At 31.0% G+C, this 16,549-nt stretch overlaps 1 long non-coding RNA gene across 2 annotated transcripts; it reads left to right on the forward strand.

Moving 5' to 3' along the window:
- Positions 1 to 7,319: 7,319 nt before the first annotated feature.
- On the forward strand, positions 7,320 to 8,918 carry LOC149373512 (uncharacterized). 2 transcript variants are annotated; one of them, XR_016293363.1, is made up of 3 exons: positions 7,320 to 7,953; positions 8,022 to 8,420; positions 8,501 to 8,918. It is a non-coding gene; the product is annotated as an uncharacterized LOC149373512 (long non-coding RNA). The 2 variants fall into 2 exon arrangements; XR_016293364.1 differs by having other exon boundaries at positions 8,054 to 8,420.
- The last annotated feature ends 7,631 nt before the right edge of the window (positions 8,919 to 16,549 follow it).

The following is a 16,549-nucleotide window of genomic DNA, read 5'->3' on the forward strand; positions in this document are numbered from 1 at the left end:
CTATTGTCCTTGTATGTTCAAGTGCAGTATTGTCATTTATTGTATACATTATTCACCACAATCACTTTGTTAAGAATGCTGATTAAAAGTTTAGATACACCGAAAGTTTTCAACGGCGCAAAGAAAGTAGTTTATGACCATCTCGTAGATTTCGATCTCTTACAATAGCATTTGTCTCTAATAAAAAACGATGCTGCATTGAAAGTATGTTACTTAATATCTTACATGATTCTTGTATTCATCAAGTAAGAAAAAAGTTAAGAATACGTTAAGTATGGTAAGGATTAAATTTTGTATTTGCTTTTCTTACTTTTGGAAGTATCTGTGAAGTATTAATAAATTATTATATTAGAAATGGAAACACTAATAAAGGTCTATAAAAACTTTTTGATACTTACCAAAACGTACCTTTTATTTTGTTGTTCCTATTTGTCCTTTTTGGCATCCTAACACTTGCATTAATTTTACACTTTTCTCTTTATTTTAAAAATCAAACACATTTGTAGACATCATAAGAGTTTTTAACATTTAAAGATACACGTTACTTATACTGGTAACCTAAGATCACTATCCTTCGCAGCTGACTTTGCTATCGAAAACTTTTCTGCATGATTATGATTTTAGCTATTAAAGAATATAAAATCTACTGCCACAAAATAAAATATGACCTAGTAAAAAAAACGTGGTGCACAAAATACTAGTAACAAAAAAATTAATTCGCCGAAACAATTAAATAAAAAATTATTAACTTACTTACAACCATAGAAAATGAGCGATGATCTTAAACCTTCATGATTTTAACTCTTCTGCAAGACTGAAATATTATGTTTTAGAGATGATTTTTTGTTAGAAGTACTATAAAAATCAGATTCGATGGTAATTTTTTTTTCTCTCTTATCAAGACAAAACGTGAAGGATTCGTCAAAGTTTGTGAATCATAAGAATGTATACTTGCTTGTCTTCTTGTTACGGGAATTCAGTTACGGGATAATGAGTCCGTCTGTTGATGTGCGCACAGTGGCTGAAAGGGAATTTTCTTCACGTAAATACTGTAAAATGAAAAGAAAATGTGAGATAAATTAAAATTGGTCAGAGAGCCAGTTGATATAAATCCAAATCTTTTGCTCGTGGTGCACCAGCAAGACCAGTAAGCCTCAGTGATGGTTGGACGAAGAATTCTTTTAGAACGAGAGGCTCGTATTTGTTCTCTATTGACACAGGGGCAGATGGCGCATTTATATCTGAAACCACCAAGTTTACGTCTAGGGGTAATCATCTCCAGTTGTCCAGCTTTACTTATATAGTGGACTCCCAGGTATCATCGTTGGTGGCCTGAGCGTTGAGCCCAAGTAATAGATGTTACTCCTGCCGACAACGTTTGGTTTGCTACAAAATTTAAAAACTTTTATAAGTAAAGCGTTTTGTGCTTGTTGATTGGCTTCAAATTTCACTCTGAATACATAGATGTAACGTTTATATCGTAGCATCAAAGTACAACAGTAAGTAATATTTGTTCAGCTCGGTCTTACGATTTTATGAGTAAAATATTGTATTTAATATCAAAAGGAGTTTTACTGTGCAATTAATTAAATGACCAATCTCATCAGAAAGCCACAGAAACGGGAGATGGCAAGTTTTTATTTATTCACTTGTTCTTTCGTTTTATTTATATCTTGATATATTTTTTAACTACTAATAATACTTCAAATTTTTTTAACAGTGTTTCTAAAGTTTTTTTTTTCTAAAAATGAATATCATCTTAATTTTTCTCTCGAATTTAAAAGACTAATCATATAATTGACCTATTATCTTAAAATTATTACACTGTTAAGAAAATTCAGGCAAAATCAGTACACATATGATTAGAGAAAACTTAAAATACGTAACGAAATTTTAAAATCTGATTTTAAAAATATCTTACAAACATTCTTACATTTAACACAGTGACTTATAATACTTGTAAAGTAGGTATTTAAATTAAAATAAAAGTCCATTACTTTAAAATACAAGTATTCTTTGAAAAGGAAATACTATACGTGATTGAAAATTCAAAAACATAACGAAATGAAAACAACACGTTAAAAATTTAAAATTTAATAATTTTTTAAATTTTAAATTAAATACTTGATTAAAATTGTAAAACAACACTAATAATTCAGAAGAAGCTAGGCCTAATATTACATAAAAAAATTATTCATTCCAAAATACTATTTTTGTATACAGAGGTCATTGTATTATATCGAATTAACCATATTTTAGGTACATTATATATTCCAGGAAAGTATTAGCTATGTGAAAGGCAGCTAAGTAGGTGTTAACCGCGAATTCGCAGTGTAGCAATGCTACTAGTGACTCATCATTTTTCTTCTACTTAATGAAGACAGTGAAAACTAACTCAATTAACTTATTATTGTCGTTATCAATCTATTTTTGATTCATGTGTGCGCTCAGCACCTCACTCCTATTTCTTTTTAAGCTTTGTAATTGGACTTCTAGCCCGTTAATCAAATAAATAAGAAAATATTTTCTTATCTGAACTAATATCTCATATTAATCTAATTAAATAAATATATAATTCTGAAAAAAATTTATTTACTTTATTATTGCAGTATCAATACAAATACTTGTTATTATTTAGTCAAAAAAAGATTATTATTTCTAAAATACGTTGACAAATGTATTTAAGTATAACTAATAAATAAATTGTTTCCTCGGACATGCAAGCGTTAGTGTTTAGAAACCTAGCTGCTTTTCAGTATTATTTAATAAGAAAATATGCTGTGACGTAAGCATGAGCATCGCCGATTAAAAACCCACCTGTTCTTTAGTATTGATCATGAATAAAATGTGCCCTTAGGTAAAGCAAACATTGACTATTGGAAAACTAATTGTTTTTCTAATACTGTTTACTAATTAAATGTGCCCCAAGATCCCCAAGTATCAGTAATAAGCAAACCCAACGGTTTATTACAATTATTAATTTGAAAAAGGTACGTGTCAACAAGCAAGCATCGGTGACTAGCAGTTCATATTTTGTTTATTATTAATACTACAAAACAGTTAAGTTTATAATAGCCGATACTTGCTCGTTTAGGAAAAAATGTATTAAGAAATAAGTCGGCAAACGGCACATTCGGTTGTAAAATAATACTTATAAGCAATTTTGTGTCTAATTGTCAATGCTTGCTCGCCCGTGGACTTACTTTATAAACAAATAATGCTAATAATCAATAGTTGAGATTTTAATCATTAATACTTGTTTCCCTGAGAAAATGTTTTTCTCATTGGATATTGCTGGTGCTTTCTTGGATAGAGGCATATTTTATTGATAAATAATACTTATTAACAGAAATGCGAGGCAAATTAAAAAATCTTTTTGAAAATTTAAAGTTATATTATGGTGATGTAATTTTTAACAAAAAGTAATACCAATCTTTCGTTAGGATTTAAAATGCACGTGAATTTTCCAAAACATGTTGAATTGTAAGATTGTTAGTGATTATTACAGTAAATGTGTATTAATTAGACATAAATGTATGAATTAAAAACCATGACATAAAAGTTTTCACTTAAATTAAAAATTCGTTTGAATTTTTAAAAACATTTTAAATGTTAAGTTACAATATACATACATACATATATATATATATATGTATACACAACTCAAGATCAAGAGTTATCAAGAAAGTCGAGTACAAATCAAGACAAGGACGATGTTACCGATTTCGAGAACGACTCAAGAATAATACGATATCTGATTTTAATCTATTTAGAGAAACGACAAGATTTAGGAAAATATCGCATTCATATACAGAACTAAGCATACCCATAAAGAAACAAAATATAGATATGTACAATTGCAGATAATAATGGGGGCTATTTTCTGCCACTGGGGACGCTCATCATCACATTAGGTACTCGCCACTCGCGTGTATTTCGTATATATATATATATTACGATGCGTAATGAGCCTCACATAAAATATAGATATACTAAGGTGTACGGAGTACCTCATATGATGACGAGCGCCCCCATGGCAGAATAGACTTCATTACAAAGTAAGATTAAGGTAGAAAGTTTGTAATATTCAAATGAATATAATGAATGAGGAAAAAGGCATATACCATGAACATAATGTATATGATAACACAGAAGAAAACACTAGATGAACTATAAATCTAGATTAGAAATAGGGACTCAGTTGAAAATTTATAGCTATGGCTACACCTATAGAGATAATAGCTTTATAGTTGTAGCTATAATGACTTACGTCCATAGCTAAAGTCAACTACAATGTACCTATGAATTATTGTGAATTATAGCGAATATTTAACTAAAACTATTTCTAAAACTGAATTTTTTTTTTTTTAAGTTAGTTCAAACGTAAAAGGCGTTATTACGTGGATGACAACTTAAAAACTGAGGGCTTCAAGTACTTTCCAATAAGAAGAAAAAGAATAAGTTTATTTGTTTACATAAACTTTTTAATATTGCTCGAAAGTTCTTGAATACCCCAATTTTTAAGTTATCATCTACATAATAACGCCTTTTATGGCTGATATAACTTTAAAAAAACGAGAGTTAAAAACAACTTTTTCTTAAAATACGCGAAAAATTTATAGCTGAACACCTACATTTTACAACTACTATTCACAAAAATGTATAGATACGTTGTTGTTGCTTATAGCTATAAATATATGCCATTGTAGCTATAATAAAAGCTATATTATTTATAGGCATAATTATAGCTATAAATTTTTGACAAAGGAGTAGAAATTAAATACGTATATTGCAAACAACATACTGGCGGAAAAAAGAGTGAGATATAGTTACAATAACATTAAAAAAAAGTACCACCGAAGGTATCGACGTATTCGACGTAGTGGCCTCGGACGCGTACGATAAATATATTGCTATATGCATCCATGCGCCTTTTCTAACCTATACGCCTTGCGACACGCGCTACTTTTTTCAGATTAGAGAATTGAACAAAGTACTGATAACCACTGTTCTATTGAATAATTAGGTTTTTGAGCTACATAATGAGCAGTACAGTGATAAATTAGTTTTTAAAATTAAGTAAAGTAAATATACGATTCTAAAATTTGTTTCGTGGCTTTTTGTTAACCTCAAGGTTTGAAAAACTATTGTCGTTGATTTTAAATAGTAAAACTAAATCCAGTATTAAATACAAATAATATAGCACATTGTCATACTTAAATTTTTCAATGTATCAAGCTGTGAAAAAAAACTATTATAAAAATCTACATCATGCATGAAATGAATTGGATGATTAAAAAGGGGCACTTTAAGGGTATTAACATAAATTTACGTCAACAAAAAAACAGAGCCGTGCTAAAAAGAGCCGTACACAGAGTGGGTAATGGCTTTGCACTAATGTGTCTCGTCCTCATAGATGAATGACGAATTTGCATTCGGCATGAATAAAAATAAGAAAATTTAGCAGCAGGGTCGTACTAAAAATAAAAAGCACTTACCTAATTAGTAGTTTTTGTCGAACAATTCTCTGCCACGTTCGCCGACGAGTGCTACTTGACAATGAAAGCCGTTGGTAACTTTTTCCACAAGCAGGCGCACGACTTTCACTTCGTGGGTGACGTACACTGAAAAACTATCGATACCGCTGTTAATAACTCGCAGGTGGCACTGCTGTACTGCCGTAGCTTCGGCGTAAGAGGAGCGCCGATAGTGTTGGCTTCAAGATGGCGAAAAGTGGTCCCCCTACCACTCTCCCGTCTAAGAAGAGTGGTAGGGGGACTGCTTTTTGGTCGCGACTGCGCGACAGCCAAAAGCGTCGTCTGTTACGACAGCGGTTCTCAAATACTAGTCACTAGTCATGTATGATGTAGCTATATATATACATGTGTGTATATAATGTATACCAGCTGATTGTTGCGCTATATAAGGTAAAGGGCCCATCTATGAGACAATTTTAAAATCGGTACCTATGCATGAGACACCCAGTTTAATTTATATACGTAATACTTAAACATGAAAAGAAATTTTTTTTAATATCATTATAATATAATCTTTTGAATAAACAAATATTTTAAAGAACTTCAAACGTTATTAAATAATAAAGAATTTTATTGTAAGACCCTGTCTCATACATAGGTACAATGTGAAAACATAACCTCAAACATGTGTTGTCCCTATTAAGAGACACTCAAGACGCATTTAAATAATATGGGTGTCTCATAGTAACGGACGTGTGTCTCATACACAGGGCCCTACAGATTCAATGTGTCTCATTAATAGGTGCATTTCCATCCTGTTTATATTTGTTTATAAAATTATTTTTTAACGTTTTATTTGAATTTAAAAATTATAATATTATTCGTAATGATCTAATGCTTTCATTGATACCAAAACTTGATATATTTCCGCTCATAGAGAGTGTACATTAATTTAATAGCAAAAAAAGTGGTAAAAAACTGTCTCATAGATGGGCCCTTTACCTTAGTGGTTGAGTGCTCTGTGTTGTCTGTTCTGTCATTCCTGTCTCCTGTACCGGTGCTGATAACTGAGATACCAAGAGCTAAGCCAACGTTAATGCTGGTACTTATAAGTACTGACCAATGGCTTGACCTTGACTTCTCTTCAACCAACTGTGGCCTTTTTCACCAAGTCAAACGATGAGGTGAGCAAAGATACTACTGTTAGTGCTAGCAGTTTGACAAGTAGCTGCTAAGCAGATCTGACAAGTAAACTGCATATTTCAGTTATAAGCCCAACAGTGTTTGGTGAGTTGCAGTGCTTGTTTATTTATTCTCTTTTTGTATATTTTTTTGTCTCTCTTAAATTTGTATATAAATCAAGCAGGACTTTAACGTGGGATTGCTAACAAATGAGTAATTCCCACAAGTTTCCAGTCACAAAGTTGTGATTTACTTTTCCTGCAATCAAATCAACCAAAACAAAAAAAAACTTATCAAGAAGCAAGAGGTTAAAATTTAGTTTTATCAAGCACAATTTTGGAGGATAATAAGAAAAATCAAGGGCTGATGAAGTTTGACAAGAAAATGTACCTGAATCTCTGAAATCATCGAATGGCTGTGAATTCCAGTTGCTTTAGAGGCTGTAGTAAAGAGTTTTTTAATAATTATTGTTTACAATGGAGGTACAGAGAAAAGTCACTCAACGCTCTCATGAAAACTTGGTGCCATGTGATGCTAATAGCACAGTTAATAATAAAAATGAAGTTCAGACTTGCTCAAAGTTAACAAGTGTGCAGCTCATCATATTCCAAACATAAAGTACAGTTGTGGCAGATGGTCTTTACAATCATTCAAATGAAGTAAATAATGAAGGTTAAGAAATTTCATGAAGCTGTAGATGTGACCTGGTCACCTCCAGTCCAGCAGCCCACCAACTTTCCAATTTTGCTGGCTGCAGTAACAGTTGCTTAGCAGTTGGATATCAGTTTTAGTATCGTAATGCCAGTTTGGATTTGTATTCTCTCGACCTGGAGCAGCCAGGCTGTATGATACGTACATCAAGATCAGTGTGCCAAGTGATCAAAGGTTTTGTCCTTTTTTTTATTCATGTGTACCTACAATATTCGTAGTGTTGAGAAATTTAGTATGATAATTATAATTACCATCAAGATTTTACAAAATAATTTAGGGAGCTGGCGGAACGAATCCAGCTGGCATTATTGTGAGTTGCTATGATTGTGGAAAAATAATGATTCACTTTGCTGACAAGATGTTTGAGAACGACAGCAACTGTTTGATTAGCAGTCCCGACAAACACAAAGGTCCTGTGAGAGCACTGGACTTTAATCCATTTCAGTCTCATTTTCTAGCTACTGGTGCGACAGATAGTGACATTTATACTTTATATATTAATTGGACAAATGAGCCTATGTCTCCTAGTTCCAAAAAAATTTACCACCTGAGGATGTACTAGATGAATCATGGAATACACGAGGTACCTTACTTGTCAACATTTTTTTTTACACATTCATAATTGACATTAGAGCATTTTGTTGTTTACAGTGCAACACATTCTTGCTTCAACATTTTCACAGCGTTGTGTCATTTGAAGAAGAATTAAGCCATGGTAATACTCACCGATGCCAATTCAAGAGCCTCTATAAGCATTGTCATCAGGAATTGTAACATAATAATTCTTCATCATTATTGAAATATAAGTGAGATGGAAATCAGTACACTGACATCCTTATATATAGTCACACAGCTGTCTCTTGCTTCAGAAGAGGATTAAAATCCAATTATTGAACTGTGGGATTTGAGATTTGCAACCACACCGTAAAAACATTCCAAAACCATCGAAGGAAAGTAATATCAATTGCCTGGAATCCTTATTATTCTGATCTTCTCAGTTATGCAAAAGACAATAGAATTCTCTCTTGGAATCCTAATTTCGATATTCCAGTACGTAGCAGTTAAATTTTTCTCGCAACTCTGTTTTTTTATTGTGTGATGCTTATTTTTTATTACAAATCTTATTTTAGGGTGGTGATATTGTTGGCTAATTGGCTCAAACAAATCATGGAAACTTAAATGTATCTTAGTGTCCTAGATGAGCTTGCTTGGTTGTGAGTACTACTTCATATGGCCAGGCAATAGTACACTCTCTGTAAGGTGGAGCTGACCATTGATCTGCTGAAACGTTGAATAAAATGTTGATTTATTTCCTGGCATGGACCCATTCCCACAAATCTCACCGGTGATGCAAACAGAAGTATATTATGAAAATAATGCTGTAGAGTCCCCAGTCTCTGGTTTAATGGTAGCTAACTATGCGAATAATACCATAGTTGAAGTTATACCTTTTATTCAACTAACAATGAGAGTTGGAAACAAAAATAAATTAGTACCCGAACCAAATAATATACCAATTAAGTCAGACTATACACCTGAAATTCATGATCAAACTGATAAAATCCAACTACTCCAATAATTGTAATTAAAAACGCTTCCAACTACTGTTCTCGTAATTTATGTAGCTCTACTAGAAAAAAGTAAGCATTTGCAATTGACCAAATTGTTTAAAGAGATACTACTTTCAAAAATTTAAGTATTAGTTACATTTCAACATTTTTACAAATTAAACTCTAATTTTTTTTTAGAAATAACAAACATTTTATTACACCTGGATCTGTCCTTACTCTTATTTTCCATTATCCTTTTTTCACGATATTCTCTATTGGATTAAATTTTTCTTTGAGCTCATTAATAGAGAAAACATTAATCATACACAACGTTAAATATCAAAAGAAAATTGCAAAATCTACACCTATAGAAATGATGTAAAGTCAAAGACAAGATTATTTAAAGAGTAAATAAAAAATAGAGAGGTAAATGTAGAGATGAATAAGAGGTTTAGTCAAGTTATTAAATTGTATATTCGTTAATTTACCATAAATCAGTTATTAATCAATTTTTTTTTTTTTTTTTTTTTTTTTTTTTCTTCTATTTAATGATTTTAATTTAGAAAACAATTTTTTTTTTCGTCACATTTTTCACAGTAAATCTTTCTCTATTAAAATTGCACCTGGTAATGAATATGCAAAAGTTGGACTCAACAATAGCTTAATAAAAAATCAGGTAACTGTTAAATGAATATTATGTATACACCGGGTAAGATTTGCTCAAAAATTACATAAATATATTAATATATAATTACAAAAACATTCTAAATAATAATTAAATTATTTACTGGGAAAGAAAGCGCCAGTTAAAAAAGCCTTGCTGTTTCGGAGATTTTAACAGTAAGTAGAATAATTCTTATGTAAGCAAGCGGTGGTGATAACTAGCCCAGTCATTTATTAATTCATTTAATGAATAAATTATTCCTTCGGCGAGCAAGTGACGGCGATAAGTAGCTTTACCATTTATTAATTTACTTAATAAATATATTATTTCATTGGCAAGCAAGCGGTACCAACAATAAGTTTATCGATTTATTAGCTTATTTGATAGATAAACTTTTTTTTTGACAAGCAAGCGACAACAACAAGTAGCTCAGCTTTTTGATGGATTATTTAGTTAATAAATTTATTCCTTGGTGAGCAAGTAGTGGCAATAAGTAAATTAGCTGTTAATTAGTTTATTTAATAAATTTATAACTTCTTTGGCGAGCAAGCGATGGCAGTTCGTAGCTCAGCTATTAATTAGTTCAGTTAAGAAATAAATTATTTAGTTGGGGAGCAAGAAATGCCAATAACAAGCCCAGCTATTTCTAAGTTTAATGAATAAATTATTTTTTTGCTGAGCAAGCAAAAGCGAAGAGTAGCTCAGCTATTTATTAATTTGTTTAATAAATATATAATTTTTTTAGTAAGCAAGTGATGGCAATAAGAAGCTCAGCTATTCATTAGTTTATGCAATAACTCAGATGATTCTTTGGCAGGCAAGCGATGGCAAGAAAAAGCTTAGCATTTTGAAAGTTCATTAAATAGATAAAATATTTATTTGATCAGCAAGAGACGGCAAAAAGCAGCTCAGCTACTTATTAATTTATTAAATAGATAAAAAAAAATCTAAAAATAAATATATCTCTATAGCGGGAATGCGACGTTAATGAGAAGCTCAGCTATTCATTAATTTATTTATTAAATAAATCATTTTTCTAGCAAGCAAGCAGCTGCAAACAAAAAGCTTAGCTTATCATTATTTTATTTGGAAACTACATTTTTTCTTCGGTGAGCGAGTGACGGCAACTACTTGATTAGCTATTTATGAATTCATTTATTAAATAAAGCATTTTTTTTGTAAGAAAGCGACGGCAATGAGTAACTCTGAGTTTCAATAGATTATTTAAAAATACAATATTTCTTTGGCGAGCAAGCAGTAGCAATAAATAGCTCAGGTTTTCATGAATCTCTTCTATTGTTAAACTTATTCTTTGGCGAGAAATCGTCGGTGGTAAATAGCCAAGCATTTTATTAATTCACGCAATAAACAAATTATTTCTTAGGCGAGTAAAAGTAGTGGCAATAAGTAAATTAGCTGTTAATTATAGCTTATTTTATAAATTTATAACTTCTTAGGCGAGCAAGCGATGGCAGTTCATAGTTTAGCTATTTATTAGCTCAGTTAAGAAATAAATTATTTTTGTTGGGAGCGAGTGATACCAATAAAAAGCCCAGCTTTTGATGAGTTCATTTGATAAATAATTTTTATTTTTGGCCAAAAAGTGATTGCAATGAGTAACTTATCTATTTGTTAGTTTATTTTATAAGTAAATTAAATTTTTGGTGAGCAATTGACGGCAACAAGTAGCTAAGCTTTTTATTAGATTACTTAGTAAATAAATTTATTCTTTGGCGAGCAAGTAGTAGCAGTAAGTAGCTTAGATTTTTATTACATTATTTGATAAATGGGTTATTTATTTGATGAGCAACTATCAGCAATTAGTAGCTTACCTTAGTTTTTGTTTGTTGAATGGATAAATTTCCTGATCAACGAGCAAGCGGTAAAACTACGTAGCTCAGCTTTTTTATTATTCAAATTGATAAATATATAATTTAAGCTTAGAAATTAGTAACTTAGCTGTATATAAATTTGTTTTATAAATAAACTATTCCTTTGGCGAGCAAGCAGTGGCAACAAATAGTTCAGTTATTTATTAGTTTATATATTAACTAAGATGATTCTTTGGCAGGTTAGTGATAGCAAGAATGAGCTCAGCAATTTATAAGTTTAATTAATGGTTAAAATATTGATTTGATCAGCAAGATACGGCAAGAAGTAACTCAGCTTTCTAATACATTTTTTATCAACGAAATATTTTTTGGTAATTAGCCGACAGAAATAAGTATTTTAGCTCTTTATTAGTTTGTTCGATTAATAAGATATTTTCTTGGCAAGAAACTGACAGCAAGGACCAGTTTCGCTTTTTTTCAGTTCATTTAATACTTAAATTATTTCTTCTGCGAGCAAGTGGTGGCAACGCGTTGCTTAGCTATTTGTTATTGTATTTGTTAAATAAATTATTTTTTTGGCAAGCAAAAAGCGGTGGCAATAAGTAAATTAGCTATTTATTAGTTTAATAAGTTAATATGATTCTCTGGTGAGCAAGTGGCATCAAATTGTAGCTTATCTATTAATCAGTTCAATTAATAAATTAATTAATTATTTATTGTCAGAGTAGGTGGCTCAGAGATGACGGTAGGCACTCGCGAAGGAAAAAGCACAAAAGATTTAATCTCACAAAGTATTATAATAACCGTATTACAGCAAGGTCAGCTTTAGGCTGATACAGAGAAAGTAATTTAACAGCGGTAACGTGGCGATCAAGAAGAGAGAGTGTATCGGTCGGCTGCCGGAGAAGTAGAGAGTGTCGCCAGACGACCACGAAGAGCTCAAGTGACTGTAGTGCCCGATGTATCCATAAGGCGGCGCATGTGTGAGCAAGACGGGAACTTTGATTGCTCAAAGCTCACTTTCTTGACATTTATTTAGGGCGCAAAAGGTGCCAATAATATGCTCAGCTGATTATTTGTTTATTAATAAATAATTTTTTTTGGTTGGCAAGCAAGCATTGGCAAGGAGTAACTCAGCTATTTAATTATTTGTTTATTAAGTGAATTCTTCTTTAGGCGACCGAGTGATAGCAATGAATAGCCTAGCTATTTATAAGTTTATTTAAGAAATGAATCATTTCTTTAGTGAGCAAGCAGTGGCAATAAATAGCTCAGTTATTTATTTGTAAATTCGATAATTGAATAATTTATTTGGCAATCAGGTAACGGCAATAAGTTAATCAGCTTTTTTTTCATTCATTTAATAAATTAATTATCTCAATAGCTAACAAGGAACGGCAATAAGTAGCTCAGCTATTTATTAGTTCATACAACAAATCAATTTTTACTTTGCTGAGAGAGTAACGGCAAAAAGTTGCATAGCTGTTTTTCAGTTCCCATCATGGACAATCTATGCTATTTATCAGTTTATTTAATAAAGAACTTGTTTTTATGATGATTAGGTGACAGCAAAGATTACCTCACTTTTTTATTAGTTCATTAATTAAATAAGTTATTTGTTTTTGAGCATGCGTTGGCATTAAGTCAATCACCTACTTTTCATTCTATTAAAAAAAATTTAACTGTTTTTCCTTGGCTCGGTGGTAATCGTGCTCGTTATGGATTTAATGCTGTTCTAGGGGTCTTGGATTCAATTTCCTATTAGTACAGATTTTTGGAGTAACTTTTTTGACTGGAAAAAGTTTCTATGAATTACGGTCTGTTTTAGGGAAGGTTTTTCCGTAAAATTTTATGTCAAAATAATTTTCTTGTTGAGTTTTTTCCTTGTTGAACAGGTCTTCGAGCCTGGGTGAATGCGAAACAGTATTAGTGATACAGGTAGAGATTAGCCTGGATTCGATGCTTAGACTGTCGCGGTACTTAACCAGGTAAAACATAAAAGAAAGAAAAATTAATTATATCTCTGGCAAAGCAAGTATCAGCAAGCAGAATCTAATCGATTCTCAGTATTTAAAAAACAAAGTGCCAGTAGGCAATCAAACATTGCTGCTAAACAACATTACAGTTTTGATATATCATTTATAGATAAAATAGTAACATAGGCACTTGCTCGCAAATGAAATAATTTAAGTATTGAATGAACTGAAAAAAAGCGAAACTGTTCCTTGCTGTCAGTTTCTCGCCAAGAAAATATCTTATTAATCGAACAAACAAATAAATAGCCAAGCTGCTCGTTGTCGCCACTTGCTCACAAAAAAAATAATTTATCCATTCAACAAACGAAAAGTAAGGTAAGCTACTAGTTGCTGACAGTTGCTCATCAAATAAATAATCCATTTATCAAATAATGTAATAAAAATCTGAGTTACTTACTGCTACCACTTTCTCGCCGAGGAATGAATTTATTTACTGAATAATCTAATAAAAAGCTGAGCTACTCGTTGCCGTTAATTGCTCACCAAAAAATGAATTTGATTATGAAAGAAACTAATAAATGGATAAGTTACTCATTGCCATCACTTTTTTGCCAAAAATAAAAATTATTTATCAAATGAACTCATCAAAAGCTGGGCTTTTTATTGGTGTCACTCGCTCCCAACATAAATAATTTATTTCTTAACTAAGCTAATAAATAGCTAAACTATAAACTGCCATCGCTTGCTCGCCTAAGAAGTTATAAATTTATAAAATAAGCTATAATTAACAGCTAATTTACTTATTACCAGTACTTACTCACCAAGTAATAATTTTATTAACTCAATAATCTATCAAAAAGCTGAGCTACTCGTTGTCGTTGCTTGCTTGTCAAAAAAAAAGTTTATCTATAGGCTAGCAGTAAAAAAGCATCATAAGCGTAGCGTTATTGGCTGACTCGTGATTCCCTGGTCGAATACGCACCAGGTGAAACCCGATTTTTCCTAACAAATAAATTGCTGAATTTCTCATTACCGACACTTGCTTGCCATAAAAATAATTCATTTGACGAATGAACTAATATATAGCTAATTTACTTATTGCCACTACTTTTACTCGCCTAAGAAATAATTTGTTTATTGCGTGAATTAATAAAATGCTTGGCTATTTACCACCGACGATTTCTCGCCAAAGAATAAGTTTAACAATAGAAGAGATTCATGAAAACCTGAGCTATTTATTGCTACTGCTTGCTCGCCAAAGAAATATTGTATTTTTAAATAATCTATTGAAACTCAGAGTTACTCATTGCCGTCGCTTTCTTACAAAAAAAATGCTTTATTTAATAAATGAATTCATAAATAGCTAATCAAGTAGTTGCCGTCACTCGCTCACCGAAGAAAAAATGTAGTTTCCAAATAAAATAATGATAAGCTAAGCTTTTTGTTTGCAGCTGCTTGCTTGCTAGAAAAATGATTTATTTAATAAATAAATTAATGAATAGCTGAGCTTCTCATTAACGTCGCATTCCCGCTATAGAGATATATTTATTTTTAGATTTTGTTTTATCTATTTAATAAATTAATAAGTAGCTAAGCTACTTTCTGCCGTCTCTTGCTGATCAAATAAATATTTTATCTATTTAATCAACTTTCAAAATGCTAAGCTCTTTCTTGCCATCGCTTGCCTGCTAAAGAATCATCTGAGTTATTGCATAAACTAATAAACAGCTGAGCTTCTTATTGCCATCACTTGCTTACTAAAAAAATTATATATTTATTAAACAAATTAATAAATAGCTGAGCTACTCTTCGCTTTCGCTTGCTCAGCAAAAAAATAATTTATTCATTAAACTTAGAAATAGCTGGGCTTGTTATTGGCATTTCTTGCTCCCCAACTAAATAATTTATTTCTTAACTGAACTAATTAATAGCTGAGCTACGAACTGCCATCGCTTGCTCGCCAAAGAAGTTATAAATTTATTAAATAAACTAATTAACAGCTAATTTACTTATTGCCACTACTTGCTCACCAAGGAATGAATTTATTAACTAAATAATCCATCAAAAAGCTGAGCTACTTGTTGTTGTCGCTTGTTTGTCAAAAAAAAAGTTTATCTATCAAATAAGCTAATAAATCGATAAACTTATTGTTGGTACCGCTTGCTTGCCAATGAAATAATATATTTATTAAGTAAATTAATAAATGGTAAAGCTACTTATCGCCGTCACTTGCTCGCCGAAGGAATAATTTATTCATTAAATGAATTAATAAATGACTGGGCTAGTTATCACCACCGCTTGCTTACATAAGAATTATTCTACTTACTGTTAAAATCTCCGAAACAGCAAGGCTTTTTTAACTGGCGCTTTCTTTCCCAGTAAATAATTTAATTATTATTTAGAATGTTCTTGTCATTATATATTAATATATTTATGTAAATCTTGAGCAAATCTTACCCGGTGTATACATAATATTCATTTAACAGTTACCTGATTTTTTATTAAGCTATTGTTGAGTCCAACTTTTGCATATTCATTACCAGGTGCAATTTTAATAGAGAAAGATTTACTGTGAAAAATGTGACGAAAAAAAAAATTGTTTTCTAAATTAAAATCATTAAATAGAAGAAAAAAAAAAAAAAAAAATTGATTAATAACTGATTTATGGTAAATTAACGAATATACAATTTAATAACTTGACTAAACCTCTTATTCATCTCTACATTTACCTCTCTATTTTTTATTTACTCTTTAAATAATCTTGTCTTTGACTTTACATCATTTCTATAGGTGTAGATTTTGCAATTTTCTTTTGATATTTAACGTTGTGTATGATTAATGTTTTCTCTATTAATGAGCTCAAAGAAAAATTTAATCCAATAGAGAATATCGTGAAAAAAGGATAATGGAAAATAAGAGTAAGGACAGATCCAGGTGTAATAAAATGTTTGTTATTTCTAAAAAAAAATTAGAGTTTAATTTGTAAAAATGTTGAAATGTAACTAATACTTAAATTTTTGAAAGTAGTATCTCTTTAAACAATTTGGTCAATTGCAAATGCTTACTTTTTTCTAGTAGAGCTACATAAATTACGAGAACAGTAGTTGGAAGCGTTTTTAATTACAATTATTGGAGTAGTTGGATTTTATCAGTTTGA

Source organism: Copidosoma floridanum, unplaced genomic scaffold, assembly GCF_036245765.1.
Source record: "Copidosoma floridanum isolate Cflo_tuat_1 unplaced genomic scaffold, Cflo_Japanese_pri ptg000030l, whole genome shotgun sequence".
Classification (NCBI taxonomy): Eukaryota; Metazoa; Arthropoda; class Insecta; order Hymenoptera; family Encyrtidae; genus Copidosoma; species Copidosoma floridanum.